This window comes from Vicia villosa, unplaced genomic scaffold, assembly GCF_029867415.1.
Source record: "Vicia villosa cultivar HV-30 ecotype Madison, WI unplaced genomic scaffold, Vvil1.0 ctg.005650F_1_1, whole genome shotgun sequence".
NCBI classification, from domain to species: domain Eukaryota; kingdom Viridiplantae; phylum Streptophyta; class Magnoliopsida; order Fabales; family Fabaceae; genus Vicia; species Vicia villosa.
In genome coordinates this window covers 45,871-64,101 of record NW_026706658.1, presented here as the reverse complement: position 1 = coordinate 64,101, position 18,231 = coordinate 45,871, and the positions used below count along the sequence as shown (strand labels likewise).

Below are 18,231 nucleotides of genomic sequence, written 5' to 3'. Positions count from 1 at the left end.
GCAGATCACGATCTTCCACAAGATCGACTTGCCATAAAGCAACATAAAGACTTCACATTGTTAGGAGTGAATAAATGGTGTTTTCATGTGTTACATTAACTACCTTTTGAGCCAAAAGTGAATATATCTTGTGATTTTTAAGGATTTTATAGTTAGAATTGAACTTTCAAGGTTCGATGTTAATTGTAGAACGACTTGCGTCACTTTGGGTGTTATTTGTGCAGATATTGAAGTAAGAAGCAAAGACGAAGGAACACGCAAGCGTAGAAGCTCTGTAGAAGAGGAATCACAAAGAATTGGGCTAAAGCAAGTGGCGAGCCGCGCCAATCATAGGCGAGACGCGCGTGACCTCTGACTTGGGTTCGCGCCTCGCCAGCCCGTGTCGCGCCGCGGTGATTGCGTTATAAAGAAAAAAAGCTATAAATAAAAGCCCTAATCCTCATAAGGAGGAGACTTTTGGAGAGACTTTTTATGAGCGAAATTAGGAGAGCATTCTGTTAGACGCTGGCCTTAGGATCTAGAGGGGGGGTGAATAGATCGTTCACAGTTTTACGGAGTTAAACGACTTTTCAGCGGAAGTGATTCTGAATCGACTCGCGTCTATTCCGAACCACTATCGAAACGATTATATATGTGTTTAAAAACCAGTCAAAGACTTGAGGTAAGTGATAAGAGTATACGTTGCAGAATCAAAGCGTTGCTCTTATTGAAAATCAGATTAACTTCTTGTATGATGGACAATGTTTGCAATGCAGTAAGATTGATAGAAACAAATATACAAACACTTGGTGATAATGATCAAATTGAAGGTGATTCAATGTGTGGTGGATTGTGATGTTTATGTAAGTTCTTAATTCACAATCTTAACACTCGAATCGTTGATCAATTTGCTATTATAACCAAATATGAACAGAATGTAAATGAAAAAGTAAAAGCGACAAGAACACGATATTTGTTTAGGCAGTTCGTCGATCGTCCTCGCTACAACTACGTCTGCCCCCAATTCCAAACTGAAATTGGGTAATCTTTCATTAATGTTGAAAGTAGTATATACAAAGAAGATAACAAAGCGATAAACGATAAACCAATTATGTCGATCCTTTGAATCTTCTTCCCCCTTAATCTTGAGCAAGATCAAGGTTATCCAAGAGCTTCACTTTGATTCGCTTCTGCAGTGTCTTGATTCCTTGAACTCCCCGTTCCTCAATCGTTACACTCAGCCGAATCCTCAATGAACGCCTCTTGATAAAAACCCCCAAGAACCACCCGTCGTGGAGGACAAAACCCGCAGATTTTATTCACCAACAAACCCCACAAACCTTCACCCACTAGGAATCTTCAATTCCGTTCCATGGACGTTATCGAACTCATCACTAACCCGCAACGCAAGAATGATTATGTGTAATTGTGTTGGAGATGATGAAGAACGAAGATGAGAAGCGTTTGTGTATCTTTCAGTCGTTGGTGTTGATGAATAATTAACATGGAATGGTATATATAGTTGCTGGTATGTTGGAGCAGAGAAAACACATAATTTGGGAAGTTTTCAGCAAATAGGTTGACCTACTTTAGTGCTTAGGTCGACCTAACAGAAGCAGAGTTGAAATTGTCCCAGTTAGGTTGACCTGTTAGGTTGGCCTAAAATCTGTTAGGTTGACCTGCTGAAGGTTTAGGTCGACCTAAAGTCAGTTAGGTTGACCTGTTGAAGGTTTAGGTCGACCTAAATGCAGTTGTTTCCAGTTAGGTCGACCTGTTGAAGGTTTAGGTCGACCTAAAGTCAGTTGAAATGCATTTTTGTGACTTTTCTTCAGTTTAGGTCGACCTAGGAGTGTGGGTAGGTCGACCTAACAGTGACATGTGTAAATCCCTTCAGTTTAGGTCGACCTAGGAGTGTGGGTAGGTCGACCTAACAGTGACCTTGTCAGTTTTGCTGAGTTTGCTCTGGTTTTGAGTCGACCTAGGGCTTTGCTTGGTCGACCTAACAGATACAATACCATTTTCTGAGTGATTTGAGCTTCATAATCTTCCATTGTCTTGAGTCATTCATTTATGCTTTTGTATTTGGTTGCTTGTGATGTTTGCCATGAATCAAAAACTCATTTGTGAGTGTATGCTTGTTCTTACAAACTCCCCCTTTTTGATGATGACAAACATTTGATTAAATGACGAAAGCTCCCCCAGTCTTGTATGCGTAAGCTCCCCCGTACTAAGCTCCCCCGCACTCTCAACTCATCTCCCCCTTTGACAACATCAAAAGAAACCAGGAGAATAGTAGAAGAGAATAACAAAATAATCTAAACAACAATGTCTTACATAACACAATAGTAAAGAAATAGAGCATAATATCCAAACATATTTAAAGGTACAAACCAAGCTTAAGTTCAAGTAATAAAAGACATAATAACATGACAGAAATGAGATGCAATGCAATGAAATGAACTAATGCAATGCTCGCTAACGTTTGCCCAAACATGTTAGATGTATGCTTATTCTACTATTTTTATGTCCAAACATGATATGTTATGAGTAATGATGAACAACATATACATGTAAGTGAGATAGGTGGAGAAGCATATAAGAAGTCACTATAAACATGTTAATTGATAGCATATTATAGCATCAATGATATTTTTGGAAGTGAACAACAAACATGTTACCACTTTCTCAATTATAGGTATCCCATCATCATTTCGTAGAATGAAGTATATTCCTCTAGTCAATGTGGAATGATACTTGATGTGATGCTGAACTACCTTCATACTGAGAGAGATGTTAGCTTGAGCATAATCAATATATATAAAGTAAAGGAATAAAATTAAGAAAACAAACGCATTTAGCTCAAATTAGAGATATCTAATATCCCTAATTCCTTATGAATGTTGAAGAACTGCTCCGTTGCAAGAGGTATGGTAAAGATGTCAGCTAGTTGCTTCTTGCTCTTCAAGTTTATGGCACTTGTGTTGTCGCACATGATAGGTATACGATCAAGCTTAATACCAAAGTCAAGAAGTTGTTGCTTGAGCCATAATATCTGCGCACAGCAGCTTCCAGCAGCTACATATTCTGCCTCAGCAGTAGATAATGCAACTGATACTTGTTTCTTGCTATGCCAACTTATCAATGAATTTGAGAATAGATGACATGTTCCACTGGTTCTCTTTCTATCGGATTTGGAGCCAGCAAAATCTGAGTCGAAGAATCCTACCAAATAACACTCATTTCCCTTCGGATACCATAGGCCATATGTAGGAGTTCCACGTAGATATCGCAGAATTCTTTTGACAGCTTTTAAGTGAGATTCCTTTGGACAAGATTGATATCTTTCTCATCTTTGTCTAGGTTAGTATTTGTTGCCATAGGTGTGTCAATCTCCTTCGCTTCACTCATCCAAACTTTTGAGCAGCTCCATGAGACTCATCTCAAATTCACTCTGCATAAGCTTAGAAAATTCTTTGACAAGTTTTGCATTAGTCGACCCAAATATAATATCATCCATTTGGAATAGTTTGAAGTCTTTTGAACAAGCATAGGCAAGTAAGAGGCGAATAGCTTCGAGACGTGCTACAAGGAGCGTATGTCTCTTCATAATCAATACCTTCCTATTGATTGTAACCTTCAGCAACTAATCTAGCTTTGTTTCTAGTGATAACTCCGTTTTCATCAAGTTTGTTACGAAAAACCCATCTAGTACCGATTACTTGATGATCTCCCGGATGAGAGACAAAGTCCCAAACATCATTCCGTTTAAATTGGTTTAATTCTTCTTGCATGGCCATTAGCCAATGCTCATCAAGTAATGCGTCCTTCACGTTTTTCGGTTCAACTTGTGAAACAAAAGCAAAATGATAACAAAAGTTACTTATCTAGGAGCGTGTTGTCACGCCCTTTGAGATGTCCCCTATTATGTTGTCGATTGGATGATCTTTTACATTTGTCCTGGCCTTAAGAAGTTCTTCATTGTTTGAGATGCTTTCTTTTTCAACACTGTCATGAGACTCATCTTTCTCTTTCTTAGCATCTTCCTTTGCAACACTTTCACTTTCGTCTTCCTTATCTTTGACAATGTCTTCAATAGATGGGCCTGCACTATCAAAAGATATACCTTTCTCGACACATTTTGCATAAGATTTATCAAAAGGACACATGAACTGACTCTTCAACAATAAGTAGTAACTGAATTGAGAGAACCTATATGCCTATATGCCTTACTAGATTGAGAGTAACCAAAAAAAGTATGCCTTCGTCCAAGTTTTAGCATATAAATGTGGTTTACTCATGTGCCCTTAAACATGATATCTCTTTTCTTAATATGTTCTATTGTGCAGCCAGAATTTGTAAAAGTTACTTTGAAGTCTTTGTCGCACAATTGACTAATACTTAGGAGATTATGTTTAAGACCTTCTACTAGTAACACATCAGTTATAGTTGTGGTAGACGGGTTACCTACACTTCCTTTACCAAGTATAGCTCCCCGATTGTTGTCTCCATAGGTGACATACCCCTTTTTCTTTGCGTGGAACTCAACAAAGAGTGATATGTCTCCCGTCATGTGTCTTGAACATCCGCTATCAAGGAACCACAACCTTTCGGCAATGTCAAGACACTTTTCCTGCAAAATTAATTTAGAGTGGAAGGTCCCCAATCTTCATTGGGTCCTAGGTGGTGAGTACATAAATTGTTGCACTTAGGCAACCATTGAAATACTCCTTTAGGAACTAAAATCCTCCTAAATTTGCATTTTTCAATGGTATGACCCTTTTTGCAACAATAGTGACAGGTAATATGATGAGAATATGATGTTTTGCTAGTTGATACTTTTGGTACAAAAGTGTATTTACTATATAAAGGAGTATACGATCTTTTGAACTTATTTGGATCAACCGCAAAAGTCACTTTTGGTTGTAGAGCCTTATCTAACTTGGCCTTTAGATCTCTTACTTCTTTTTGCCAAATATGACATGTCTCACAACCAAACCATGATGTAGGATCTATCTCAACTTTTTCCTTTTGAATATCTAGCATAGATTGTTTTAAAGCTTCCATGTCCTTTTCGGTCTTCTCAACTTTTGATTCAAGATATGAAATTTTTTTCTTATTTGAGGCCAAAAGTTTGAAAGCTTCAATTGCATCTCTATGTAGTTCTTCAAAAGCTAATTTTAATTGAGCATGAGATACCTTATCTACAAGTTCAGGTTTAAGATGACTTACACGTTTCTTTTTCTTGTGTTGATGAGCCGTAAGACATAAGTTTGCTGATTCTTCTTCATCGCTTGATGAGTTTTCACTTGAGGAATCACTTTCCCATGCTATATAAGCTCTTCTAGACTTGTTGTGACTTTTGCTTTGATTCTTGTCTTTCTCCTTATTGAGATATGGACAATCCGGTTTATAATGACCATCTTTGCCGCAATTGAAACAAGGACCTTTAGATTTTCTTTTATTATCATCGTCTTGTTTGAACTTGTCGAATTGCTTCTTATGATTAATCAAGCTTTTGCCGGAGTGTTTTGCTCTATTTTTCTTTATGTACTTGTTGTATCTTCGCACAAACAGTCTCATTTCCTCATCATCGGAGTCTTCATCATCACTTGTATCACTATCCTCTAGCTCTTGTCTTGAGGTCTTGGAGCTTGAAGCTTTTAGAGCTATTGACTTCTTCTCTACCTCTTTCTCCATGTTCTTCTCTTTCTTTGCCCTTTTCTCATGCATGTCAAGGCATTTAAGATGTTGTTCATGTTCTTCTAGTTTACCAAAGAGAGTGGTGATGTCTAAGGTGTTTAGATCATTTGCTTCCTTTATTGCTGTAACCTTGGGTTGCCATTCCCTGTTCAAACATCTTAAGATTTTGTTAGTAGCAACTGCATTGGAAACAGGTCTATCAAGAGAATTTAAACGATTTTTCAAGTGAACGAATCTCTTCTGCATGTTTTTGATGGATTCACCATCTTCCATGTGGAAGAGTTCGAATTCTTGAGTTAGCGTATTGATCCTAGCTAGTTTGACATCATCCGTTCCCTCGTGGGCAACTTGCAATGTGTCCCACATAGCTTTAGCTGATCTACAATGGGAAACGCGATAGTATTCATCAACTCCTAGAGCTGAGATTAGAATGTTTCTCGCTTTCCAATCGTATGCATATCTCTTTTCATCTTCAGCATCCCAAGTATTTTCTGGTTTTGGAACAACTGCACCAGCTGCATTTGTCATGGTGATCTGAAAGGGACCATTGACAATAGCTGTCCAGATGTTCCTATCAATTGCATTGATGTGGACACACATACAATCCTTCCAATAGCCATAGTTTTCACCGTTGAAAACTGGAGCTCTATTGTGAGCCCCTTTAGGTCCGGAAGCCATCTTTCCAATAAGTGTTTCACGTAGCACGGAATAAACCAGAGCTCTTGATGCCACTTGTTAGACGCTGGCCTTAGGATCTAGAGGGGGGGTGAATAGATCGTTCACAGTTTTACGGAGTTAAACGACTTTTCAACGGAAGTGATTCTGAATCGACTCGCGTCTATTCCGAACCACTATCGAAACGATTATATATGTGTTTAAAAACCAGTCAAAGACTTGAGGTAAGTGATAAGAGTATACGTTGCAGAATCAAAGCGTTGCTCTTATTGAAAATCAGATTAACTTCTTGTATGATGGACAATGTTTGCAATGCAGTAAGATTGATAGAAACAAATATACAAACACTTGGTGATAATGATCAAATTGAAGGTGATTCAATGTGTGGTGGATTGTGATGTTTATGTAAGTTCTTAATTCACAATCTTAACACTCGAATCGTTGATCAATTTGCTATTATAACCAAATATGAACAGAATGTAAATGAAAAAGTAAAAGCGACAAGAACACGATATTTGTTTAGGCAGTTCGTCGATCGTCCTCGCTACGACTACATCTGCCCCCAATTCCAAACTGAAATTGGGTAATCTTTCATTAATGTTGAAAGTAGTATATACAAAGAAGATAACAAAGCGATAAACGATAAACCAATTATGTCGATCCTTTGAATCTTCTTCCCCCTTTATCTTGAGCAAGATCAAGGTTATCCAAGAGCTTCACTTTGATTCGCTTCTGCAGTGTCTTGATTCCTTGAACTCCCCGTTCCTCAATCGTTACACTCAGCCGAATCCTCAATGAACGCCTCTTGATAAAAACCCCCAAGAACCACCCGTCGTGGAGGACAAAACCCGCAGATTTTATTCACCAACAAACCCCACAAACCTTCACCCACTAGGAATCTTCAATTTCGTTCCATGGACGTTATCGAACTCATCACTAACCCGCAACGCAAGAATGATTATGTGTAATTGTGTTGGAGATGATGAAGAACGAAGATGAGAAGCGTTTGTGTATCTTTCAGTCGTTGGTGTTGATGAATAATTAACATGGAATGGTATATATAGTTGCTGGTATGTTGGAGCAGAGAAAACACATAATTTGGGAAGTTTTCAGCAAATAGGTTGACCTACTTTAGTGCTTAGGTCGACCTAACAGAAGCAGAGTTGAAATTGTCCCAGTTAGGTTGACCTGTTAGGTTGGCCTAAAATCTGTTAGGTTGACCTGCTGAAGGTTTAGGTCGACCTAAAGTCAGTTAGGTTGACCTGTTGAAGGTTTAGGTCGACCTAAATGCAGTTGTTTCCAGTTAGGTCGACCTGTTGAAGGTTTAGGTCGACCTAAAGTCAGTTGAAATGCATTTTTGTGACTTTTCTTCAGTTTAGGTCGACCTAGGAGTGTGGGTAGGTCGACCTAACAGTGACATGTGTAAATCCCTTCAGTTTAGGTCGACCTAGGAGTGTGGGTAGGTCGACCTAACAGTGACCTTGTCAGTTTTGCTGAGTTTGCTCTGGTTTTGAGTCGACCTAGGGCTTTGCTTGGTCGACCTAACAGATACAATACCATTTTCTGAGTGATTTGAGCTTCATAATCTTCCATTGTCTTGAGTCATTCATTTATGCTTTTGTATTTGGTTGCTTGTGATGTTTGCCATGAATCAAAAACTCATTTGTGAGTGTATGCTTGTTCTTACACATTCTTATTCTGAAGCTGAGAACAACAATTGAAGGTGGATTCTTTACCAATTGAAGACATTCCGTTGATGAAGATGAATTCCTCCATTGATTCTTGTGTGTTTTTCATGTCTATGGAGAGCTAAATTCCTCTTGTTGAGTTTAAGGTAGTAGTTAACCTATGAATATACAATACCGTTGATTAATTCCTATGAACAATTGTTTGAATTTATTATCAATAAGAAACCTTATTTTTATCTTAAATCATTGTGGAGTCTTTGATCGAAAGAAAAGATTCTAACTTTTGCCCTAGGTTACTATATTGATTCAATCTCAATTTGCAGAGATGGAATTGTGATTGGGTTTTCATAATTATCGTTCTTTATTACTATTACCGATATTGATATTTGGAGAGATCGAGTCTCATAACGGTAAAAGTCTATCTAATTTGGTTTGCAGACATGGAATCATATTTGAGGATAAGTGAAGATAGTAATTCAAATGATTGTTCAATTGTGATTTAATTAACAAATTGTATAGGAATAGGTTGATGAACCCTAAAGCTCAACATATCTCTTTAATCGTCAACAAACTTTCATAATTTGCATTTAAATTATTGTTTAGATTTAATAGCATAGTTATAATCACACAACAAATTCAACTACTTTTCTCACTCAAAATAAACAACTATAGAACGGCAGTAATATTAAACCAATCTCTGTGGATACGATATATACTGAAAATATTAACCAAGAATACTTTTAACAAATTGGCGCCGTCGCCGGGGATTGGTGTCAATATTGCACGCATTGCAATAGTTTTATTTTGAGTTTTTGTTACTATTTTATCGATTTGGTTGTTTCACTCGTTTGTTAGTTTTTGCAAAAATTCGTGTATGCGCAGCAAAGTCCCCAGTGATCAACTTCTTTTTGATCCCGAGATCGAAAGGACCGCTAGGAGGTTAAACAGCAAAACACGAAGAAGAGAAAACATAGCAAGAGCAAGAGACAACGCAACCGCGACATTGTCACAACAACTTGAAACAATTGACGAGTCGCAAGAAGGACTTTTCTTTCACGAACTATTCGCTGAAGAGGAACAGGAAGTTATTATACAACCAACTGTTGTCAACATGGCTGCTCCTGGTCCATATGCAAATAGTCCAAGACTCAACCCACAGTTCGCTAGAACTGCCGCCAACGGGCGACCGTCAGAATTGAAGACCGGTATCATACAGTTGATTTGTGCAAGTCCTTTCGCCGGATTGGACCACGAAGATCCGTACACGCATCTTACTCGGTTCTATGAGTTAGCGGGTACGACTGGTGTAGCTCAAGCTGATGAAGAGACACTATTCAAGAGGTTGTTCCCACATTCTTTGTTATCTAAGGCAAAAGATTGGTACTTGGATCAACCCGAAACAGTGATGACCGACTAGAATACCTTAGAGGAAAATTTTTTAGAAAGGTTTTACTCTCAAAACCGATTCTTTGAGGCAAAAACAGCAATAGCAGTATTCTCTCAAGGCTGTAATGAATCACTGAATGAAGCATGGGAAAGGTATAAAGCTATGTTGAGAAAATGCAAAGGACACGGTTTTGCAGAAGTTGATCAAATCCACATGTTCCGTAACGGTCTCACAGCTACAAACAAGACACTCTTGGATGCCACAGCTCGTGGTTTACTTATGTCAAAGACACCTGCTGAAGCTACTCAGATAATAGAGCGAATGGCTCTGAATGATCGTCAGGGGAATCATGATCAAACTGTCAGAGATAAGAAAGCCGGAATTTTGGAATTGAATAACAGTGATGCTCTGCTGGCCCAAAATAAGTTACTAACATCGCAAGTGGAACTTTTGACGCAACAAATGTCTAAACTACCACAACAACTGAAGGAGCTGAATGGTGTATCTAATTCTTATCAAGTTGCGAAGTGTGAGTTATGCAAGGGAGATCATCAGACAGGATTTTGCCCGCTGGTGTTGGAAGAAGAATTGAATTACATGAACAACAATCAAGGACAAAGGAAGAATCAATATCAGAATCCTCTGTATCAACAAGGTTATCCACCAAGGAATAACAATCAAGGATATCAACAAAGGCCACATAATCAAGGATATCAATGATAACACGATTTTATATCGTATATTTAGCTTGAAATCCGTAGATATTTATAGCATTTTCCGTTTATTATGTTGATTTATTATGATATTACGCGAGTTTTTGCTTTGTTTCAGGTTTTACACTCTTATTATGACTATTTGTGAAAAGGAGAGGAAATGGAGCTAAAACGACCACTATTTATGCCTAAAAGATGAAAAATGGGTGCTGAAGTGAAAAAGAGGTGCAAATAAGGCCCAAATGTACTAAAGAAGACCCAAAGGCCCAAAAGAGACAAACCAGCCCACTGAGAATCAATTGTGCGTAGCCCAAACCACACAAGCAAGTGGAGACGCACGTCTCCAACGTCTCATTGGCCACATCAGCAAAAGGGAGACGCACGTCTCCAGTCCCCTATATTTTCTCCACTTGAGACGCACGTCTCAAGTCATTCAAAGGAGCTTCCCCAAAAAGTGGAGACGCACGTCTCCAAGTCCAAGTCAGCTGAGCTCCCTCTTTTCACGCAACGCAACTGCAAAGCATCCCCTATAAATAGAAGCAGTCACCTCAGTTCTCAAGGTCCGATTTCCTGCCAACGAAGTGCTGCCGAAATTGTACCGTGATTTATATTTTCTTCCTGCTTTCATTCAAACAGTCTATTTTCTCACAACAATTTCTACACCGGAAATTGTTGTGAACCTTTTATAAATCTAGCCTTACGTTAGATTTATCGCTTTTATTTCCTTGTTTTAATTTTCGTCCGTTTAAATTCCGAAGAACGATCCAGCCAACCTGTGGTGGAAGTTCAGTACTCGAAGATTCAATTGCAATTTATTTAATTCAGGTTTAATATTTACCGCCTTTATTTATATAGTTATTGCATGATATATTATATGCCAATTAACATGCCTTTTATTATAAGCCAAATTAATTTATCCATGCTTAACGGTATTAATATGTCTGGCTAATTTACTAAGGTATCGGTATGTAAAATAAGTTAACTGTGGGATCCGAAATAAATTGGCTTAAACTATGTTTTATTAATTATCACTTGTTTTTGGTTTGTATGTCCAATTTAATTAGTAAGTCTTAAAACCAATAGAGCGAAAGTTTGAGGGGTTAAGACGGTCAAAGGTTAAAATCAATAGAGCGAAAGTTTGAGATCTTTAATTGGATAGTAGACATAGGACATTAGTTTTAAGGATGGCGAAAGCGTATTAAAACTAATTAGGACTTATTTATTTTCAAAAAATGTTTTTACACTCGAGCGGGATGGCGAAAGCGTACGTTAGGGATATTAGCATGTTCCGAGTCAACAGAGCGAAAGTTTGAGATTAGGAGATTTAAATAGATAACAACTTCATAAAACAGGCATTTTATTAGTTACGTTGTTTCCAAAAAGCTTTTCTAATATCTAATGGGATGGCGAAAGCGTACATTAAGAGTTAGGATAGTAATCTAAATCAACAGAGCGAAAGTTTGAGACGAGGATTTTTAACCAATTGAATTAGTAAAGATTTTTAATTGAATTATGCATCAGCCAATCGACCTATGGATCACCTAAAGTTAAACGAAATACATACTGATATCTGTTCATTATTATATTTCTTATTATTCACAAACACTCTCCCTTAGGAACAATCAAATTATTAGTAGCCTTAGCTTTACATAGTAACCTTAGATAACGGTAGATCGATTCATAGTCCTTGTGGATTCGATATCTTTTAAAACTACACGACACGACTGTGCACTTGCAGTCATCAGATTAATAGACACGTAAAGTCGCGATCAAGTTTTTGGCGCCGTTGCCGGGGACTATTTAAGTCGATATTGTAACTCACTGTTACACCGTAGAGACTAGGGCAATTATTTCTTTCTTTTTGAACAATTGTATGCCAAATACTCGTTCACAAGGAGGAGATTTAATACAACGAATTAACGAGATCGAACGTTTCATTAACGTCAAACGTCGAGCTCGAAATCTTCCCGAAGTAGCACCAATTCCGATTAATCAGGAATTGACCTTTACCGATCAAATCAATCAAATTATCCCGAAGTTAGAGATGGCTGCCCTTCGTCCTCTTAGAGACTATGCCGCTCCTTCACGCGCTGAACCGCACTCAAGTATCGCACCACCTGCGATTGAGGCGAACAATTTCGAACTGAAACCTTCGTTGGTCTAAGCTGTTCAACAGAATCAATTCTCTGGAAGCCCTGCAGACGACCCCAACCTTCATTTATCTGTGTTCGTGCAATATGCCGACACTGTCAAAGCTAACAACGTTTGTTCCGAAGCTATTCGATTACGTCTCTTTCCTTTCTCCTTGAGAGATAGAGCTAGAGCATGGCTTCAATCCCTGCCTTCTAATTCCATATTTACATGGGACGAATTGAAGAGAGTATTCTTAGCGAGATACTTTCCGCCTAGCAAAACTGCTATGCTAAGAGGTCAAATCAACGGATTTACCCAGAAAGATAACGAATCACTCTTCGAAGCTTGGGAACGTTACAAGGACATGCTTAGACTATGCCCTCATCATGGACTCGAACCATGGCTGATCATCCATACTTTCTATGGTGGTATCCTATATAACACTAAAATGACTATAGATGCCGCTGCTGGCGGAGCATTAATGGACAAACCCCATGATGAAGCATACAACCTTATAGAGAACATGGCACAAAACCATTACCAATGGGGTGGAGAACGAGCCGCTCTAGAGAAAACCCAAACCAAAGGAGGAATGTACGAAATAAGTGGTATAGACCGTGTTAACGCTAAAGTAGACGCTTTAACTTAAAAGATCGAAAACTTAACCATCACTCCATCAGCCACCGCTGCTGCCGTAGCACCTAACTGCGAGATTTGTGGATTGACTGGACATGCAGTTGCCGAGTGTCAACTCTTGACTGGAGTCCCATCTGATCAAGTAAACTATGCTCAAGGAAACCCTTATTCTAACACATACAACCCTGGATGGAAAAACCATCCGAACTTTTCATATAAAAACAACAACGCGTTGTACGCGCCTGGACAAGCACCTGCTGTACCACCTGGCTATCAAAAAGCGCCTGTAGCTGCTCAAAACGCCCCTAGGAAGTCGAATCTTGAAATCATGATGGAAAACTTTATAGCTTCCCAACAACAAACCAATAAGGACTTCCTAAATCAAAACATCCACAATAGCGAGCAACTAAAACAACTATCGAACAAAGTATATGCCTTAGCTACGCATAACAAGATGTTAGAAACTCAAATTTCACAAGTAGCTCAACAACAAGCACCTACTACTGCCCCTGCTGGCACGTTTCCTGCTCAACCACAACCTAATCCTAAAGGACATGCGAACACGATAACACTACAAAGTGGAACGAACTATGATGGACCTATTGATCCTAGAACTCAAAACGCACCCATGTCCCAACAAGAGCTAAAGGAAACCCAAAAGACATCAACTGATGATCAAACTGCTAAGACTAATGAGAACAATAACGAAGTGGAACCTGAAAAAGAAAAACCTTACGTTCCACCACCACCTTATAAGCCACCAATTCCTTACCCTCAGAGATTAGTTAAATCAAAAACCGAAGCGCAATTTAAAAGATTTGTAGAACTTCTGAAACAATTAAACATAACCATACCGTTCACAGAAGCCATAACTGAAATGCCTTCGTACGCTAAATTCCTAAAAGAAATCCTATCGAACAAAAAGAAACTCGAGGATAACGAAACCGTAATGCTTACCGCTGAGTGTAGCGCTATCATCCAAAATAACATGCCTCCTAAATTGAAAGATCCTGGTAGCTTTTCTATACCCTGCGTAATAGGATAAACCATCATAGAGAAAGCCTTGTGCGACTTAGGAGCCAGTGTTAGTTAGATGCCTCTTTCAACCTGTAAGAAGCTAAATCTAGGTGAGCTTAAGGCAACGAGAATGTCTCTTCAACTAGCTGACCGCTCAGTTAAATACCCTGTAGGAATGTTAGAAAATATCCCTGTTCGTGTAGGCCAATTCTACATCCCAACTGACTTCATCATAATGGATATCCAAGAAGATTCTAACATCCCGATCATATTAGGAAGACCATTCTTAGCAACCGCTGGTGCAATTATAGACGTCAAGCGAGGAAAGCTTACCTTCGAAGTAGGAGAAGAGAAAATAGAATTTATTCTTTCCCAATTCCTAAAAGCACCCTCTATAATTGACACATGCTGCTCTGCCGACATAATCGACGAGTGTGTTAATGAAATAAAATCCGAACCAAATAAGGAAACCGAGATCCTAAGAATTCCTATACCGCCAATATTTGAAGAAGACAACTGGCGTGGGGAATATCAAGATAACCACCTGAGTGAATGTTTAGCATTAACTCCTGATCCTATACCTGGGCCTAAGAAACCTGCTATAGAACTTAAAACACTACCTACCGACCTTAGGTACGAATTTCTAGACGAAGAACAAAACCGACCAGTTATAGTTAATGCCGATTTAGGACAAACCGAGACTGAAAAATTACTTACTATCCTAAGAAAATACCCAACCGCTTTAGGATATAACATATCAGATCTGAAAGGAATAAGTCCTTCCCTCTGTATGCACTGCATTATGCTCGAAGACGATTGTAAAACCTCTAGAGAACATCAAAGGCGAATAAATCCAATTATGAGCGATGTGGTTAAAAAGGAAATCCAAAAACTGCTAGAAGCCGGAATAATATATCCAATATCCGATAGTAAATGGGTTAGTCCTGTTCACGTCGTACCAAAGAAAGGAGGAGTTACTGTAATCACCAACGCAAAAGGCGAATCTGTAGCACAACGTACCCAAACTGGATGGAGAATGTGCATAGACTATAGGAAGCTAAACAAAGCCACCCGAAAAGACCATTTCCCTTTACCTTTCATAGATCAAATGCTCGAACGCCTAGCTAAACACTCACATTTCTGTTATCTGGATGGATACTCCGGATTTTTCCAAATTCCTATCCACCCTGACGACCAAGAGAAGACCACGTTTACCTGTCCTTATGGTACATTCGCTTATAGACGAATGCCTTTTGGACTTTGCAATGCACCCGCGACCTTCCAAAGATGCATGATGGCAATATTTGCCGACTTCCTGGATGGAATAAAGGAGGTCTTTATGGACGACTTCTCGGCCTGTGGAGGAAGTTTTGAAAAATGCTTAGAGAACCTTGAATTGGTACTTAAAAGATGCGTAGGCGTAAACCTAGTCCTTAATTGGGAAAAATGCCATTTCATGGTTCGACAAGGAATTGTACTTGGACACATCGTATCCGATAGAGGGATCGAAGTAGATAAAGCCAAAATCGAAATTATCGAAAACCTTCAACCTCCCAAAACTGTTAGAGAAATAAGAAGTTTTCTAGGACACGCTGGTTTTTACCGACGTTTCATTAAGGATTTCTCTAAAATAACCAAACCCTTAACCGAATTACTGATGAAAGACGCCGAATTCATTTTTACCGATAAATGCACTGAAGCATTCCATACGCTTAAACAAACATTAATCTCTGCGCCAATTATGCAACCTCCCGACTGGAATGAACCTTTCGAAATAATGTGTGACGCAAGTGATTATGCTGTAGGAGGTGTTCTAGGGCAAAGAAAAGATAAGAAACTACATGTCATATACTATGCGAGTAGAACCCTAGACGAAGCTCAGATGAATTATGCCACGACAGAAAAAGAATTATTAGCTGTCGTATTCGCATTAGACAAGTTCCGTTCTTACCTGGTAGGAGCCAAAATAATCATATACACTGACCACGCCGCCATTAGGTACCTCTTAACCAAGAAGGACGCCAAACCGAGACTGTTAAGATGGATCCTGTTATTACAAGAGTTCGACCTAGAAATTAAAGACAAAAAGGGAACTGAAAATGTCGTAGCAGATCACCTCTCTCGATTGGAAAATCTGAAACCCGAACAATTACCAATTGACGATGATTTCCCTTATGAAAGACTCATCGCTCAGTTAGAAGCCAATGAATTAGAACCATACCATCCAATCACTGAAACTAACAACTCTGCAGAAGTAGCTTTAGCCCTATCTGACACACCTTGGTATGCATATTTCGTAACCTACCTAGCTGTTGGTGTACTTCCTCCTGATCTAAGTTACCAACAGAAGAAGAAATTCTTCCATGACCTAAAACATTACTATTGGCACGACCTGCTCCTGTTTAAAAGAGGCCCCGATGGAATCTTTAGACGTTGTGTACCCGAGGAAGAGATAGGAAGCATAATAACACACTGTCATTCTGCACCGTGTGGAGGACACCATAGCACATCTAGAACCTGCGCCAAAATCCTTCAATCTGGACTCTTCTGGCCCAACCTGTGGAAAGACGTTTATTTTGCTGTACTAAACTGTGATAGATACCAACGAACCGGAAATATTTCGAGACGTGACGAAATGCCTCAAAAGGGCATTCTAGAAGTAGAAATATTTGACGTCTGGGGAATAGACTTTATGGGTCCGTTTCCATCATCGTTTGGAAATCAATATATACTCGTAGCTGTCGATTACGTTTTGAAATGGATAGAAGCTATCGCTTCTCCCACAAACGATACAAGAGTAGTTATCAAACTCTTCAAAAACGTCATCTTTCCTAGGTTCGGTGTGCCAAGACTGGTAATTAGCGATGGTGGGTCTCATTTCATTTCAAGAATACTTGAGAAACTCCTTCGAAAATATGGAGTAAATCATCGAATAGCTACACCATACCATCCACAAACAAGCGGACAAGTAGAAGTATCTAACCGCGAAATAAAACAAATATTGGAGAAAACTGTTGCTATATCTAGAAAGGATTGGTCAACCAAGTTAAATGAAGCTTTATGGGCTTATAGAACAGCTTTCAAAACTCCAATAGGAACTACCCCATTCAAACTTGTTTATGGAAAATCATGCCACCTTCCGGTAGAATTAGAACATAAAGCCTATTGGGCCATTAAGAATTTAAATCTAAACTACACTGCCGCTGGTGAGAAACAACTTCTAGACATAAACGAATTAGACGAACTTAGACAAGACGCTTACGAAAACGCCAAAATCTATAAAGAGAGAACGAAAAAATGGCATGACAAGCGTATATCTAGGAAATTTTTTAGCATAGGCGATAAAGTACTTCTATTTAATTCTAGACTAAAATTATTTCCTGGTAAGTTACGATCTAGATGGTCTGGCCCTTTCGAAATAACTAACATGTTTCCGAGCGGAGCGATAGAAATCAAAGGAGAAACCGTCAAACCTTTTGTCGTAAATGGGCAACGCCTTAAGTATTACCATCATCTCGAACACGATGAAAACATCGAACTTTTTAAACTTGACGAGCTGCCCGCTCATTCGAAAAAATAGTTTTCTATTTTTAAATCGTCGAGCTTACGACATAAAACAAAGCGCTTGGTGGGAGACAACCCACAATTATTTTTACTTCTTTTACTATTTAATTTTTATTTTTAATTTTCTATCCTATTTTGAATTATTTTAATTTTTCTATATTTTTATATTTTTCCTACATTTTATAATAATTACTATAATTATAACTGCTATCTTAAATCGAGAAAATATTTCCTTTTTATAATTATATTTATTATTATTATAACTTGTTACATTTTTATTTTATTTTATTTTATTTTTTCTCTTTATTTTCCTTTTAAATCAACACTAGCCTAGTTCTAACTTACTCTTAATATTTTCAACTTCTAGGTTTTCTTAACTACTAACTAATCAAGATGCAAGAAGTCGATAATATGGAAGTTGTGTTCCGTGGTAGAGGACAAGAAGCAAGATTTGATAAGCTGGCTGAAAGACAAATGGATTTGACTTGCTATCCTCACCAGCCGACTATGGAAAGACTTGGTATCGAAGAGAGCGTCATGCACTTGCTGAACCAAATCGGTTGGACCGGTTCTCACCTGTTCCACAAGTTTAGTACCTACCGAAAGCTCACTCTGGAATTCTTGAGCTCCTTGACCTATCTTCCTAACTGTGGACAAGGGCTGAGGAAAGGAGTCATCCTCTTTCAACTCTTTGGTATGGAATTTAACTTTTGCATCCGAGATTTTGCTGAAATGCTAG

At 38.6% G+C, this 18,231-nt stretch overlaps 1 non-coding gene across 1 annotated transcript; it reads right to left on the bottom strand.

Annotated features, from left to right (window-relative positions):
- Window positions 1-12,561: 12,561 nt before the first annotated feature.
- LOC131642710 (small nucleolar RNA R71) lies at window positions 12,562-12,668 on the bottom strand. The gene has a single exon (XR_009295978.1). It is a non-coding gene; the product is annotated as a small nucleolar RNA R71 (small nucleolar RNA).
- Window positions 12,669-18,231: the final 5,563 nt, after the last annotated feature.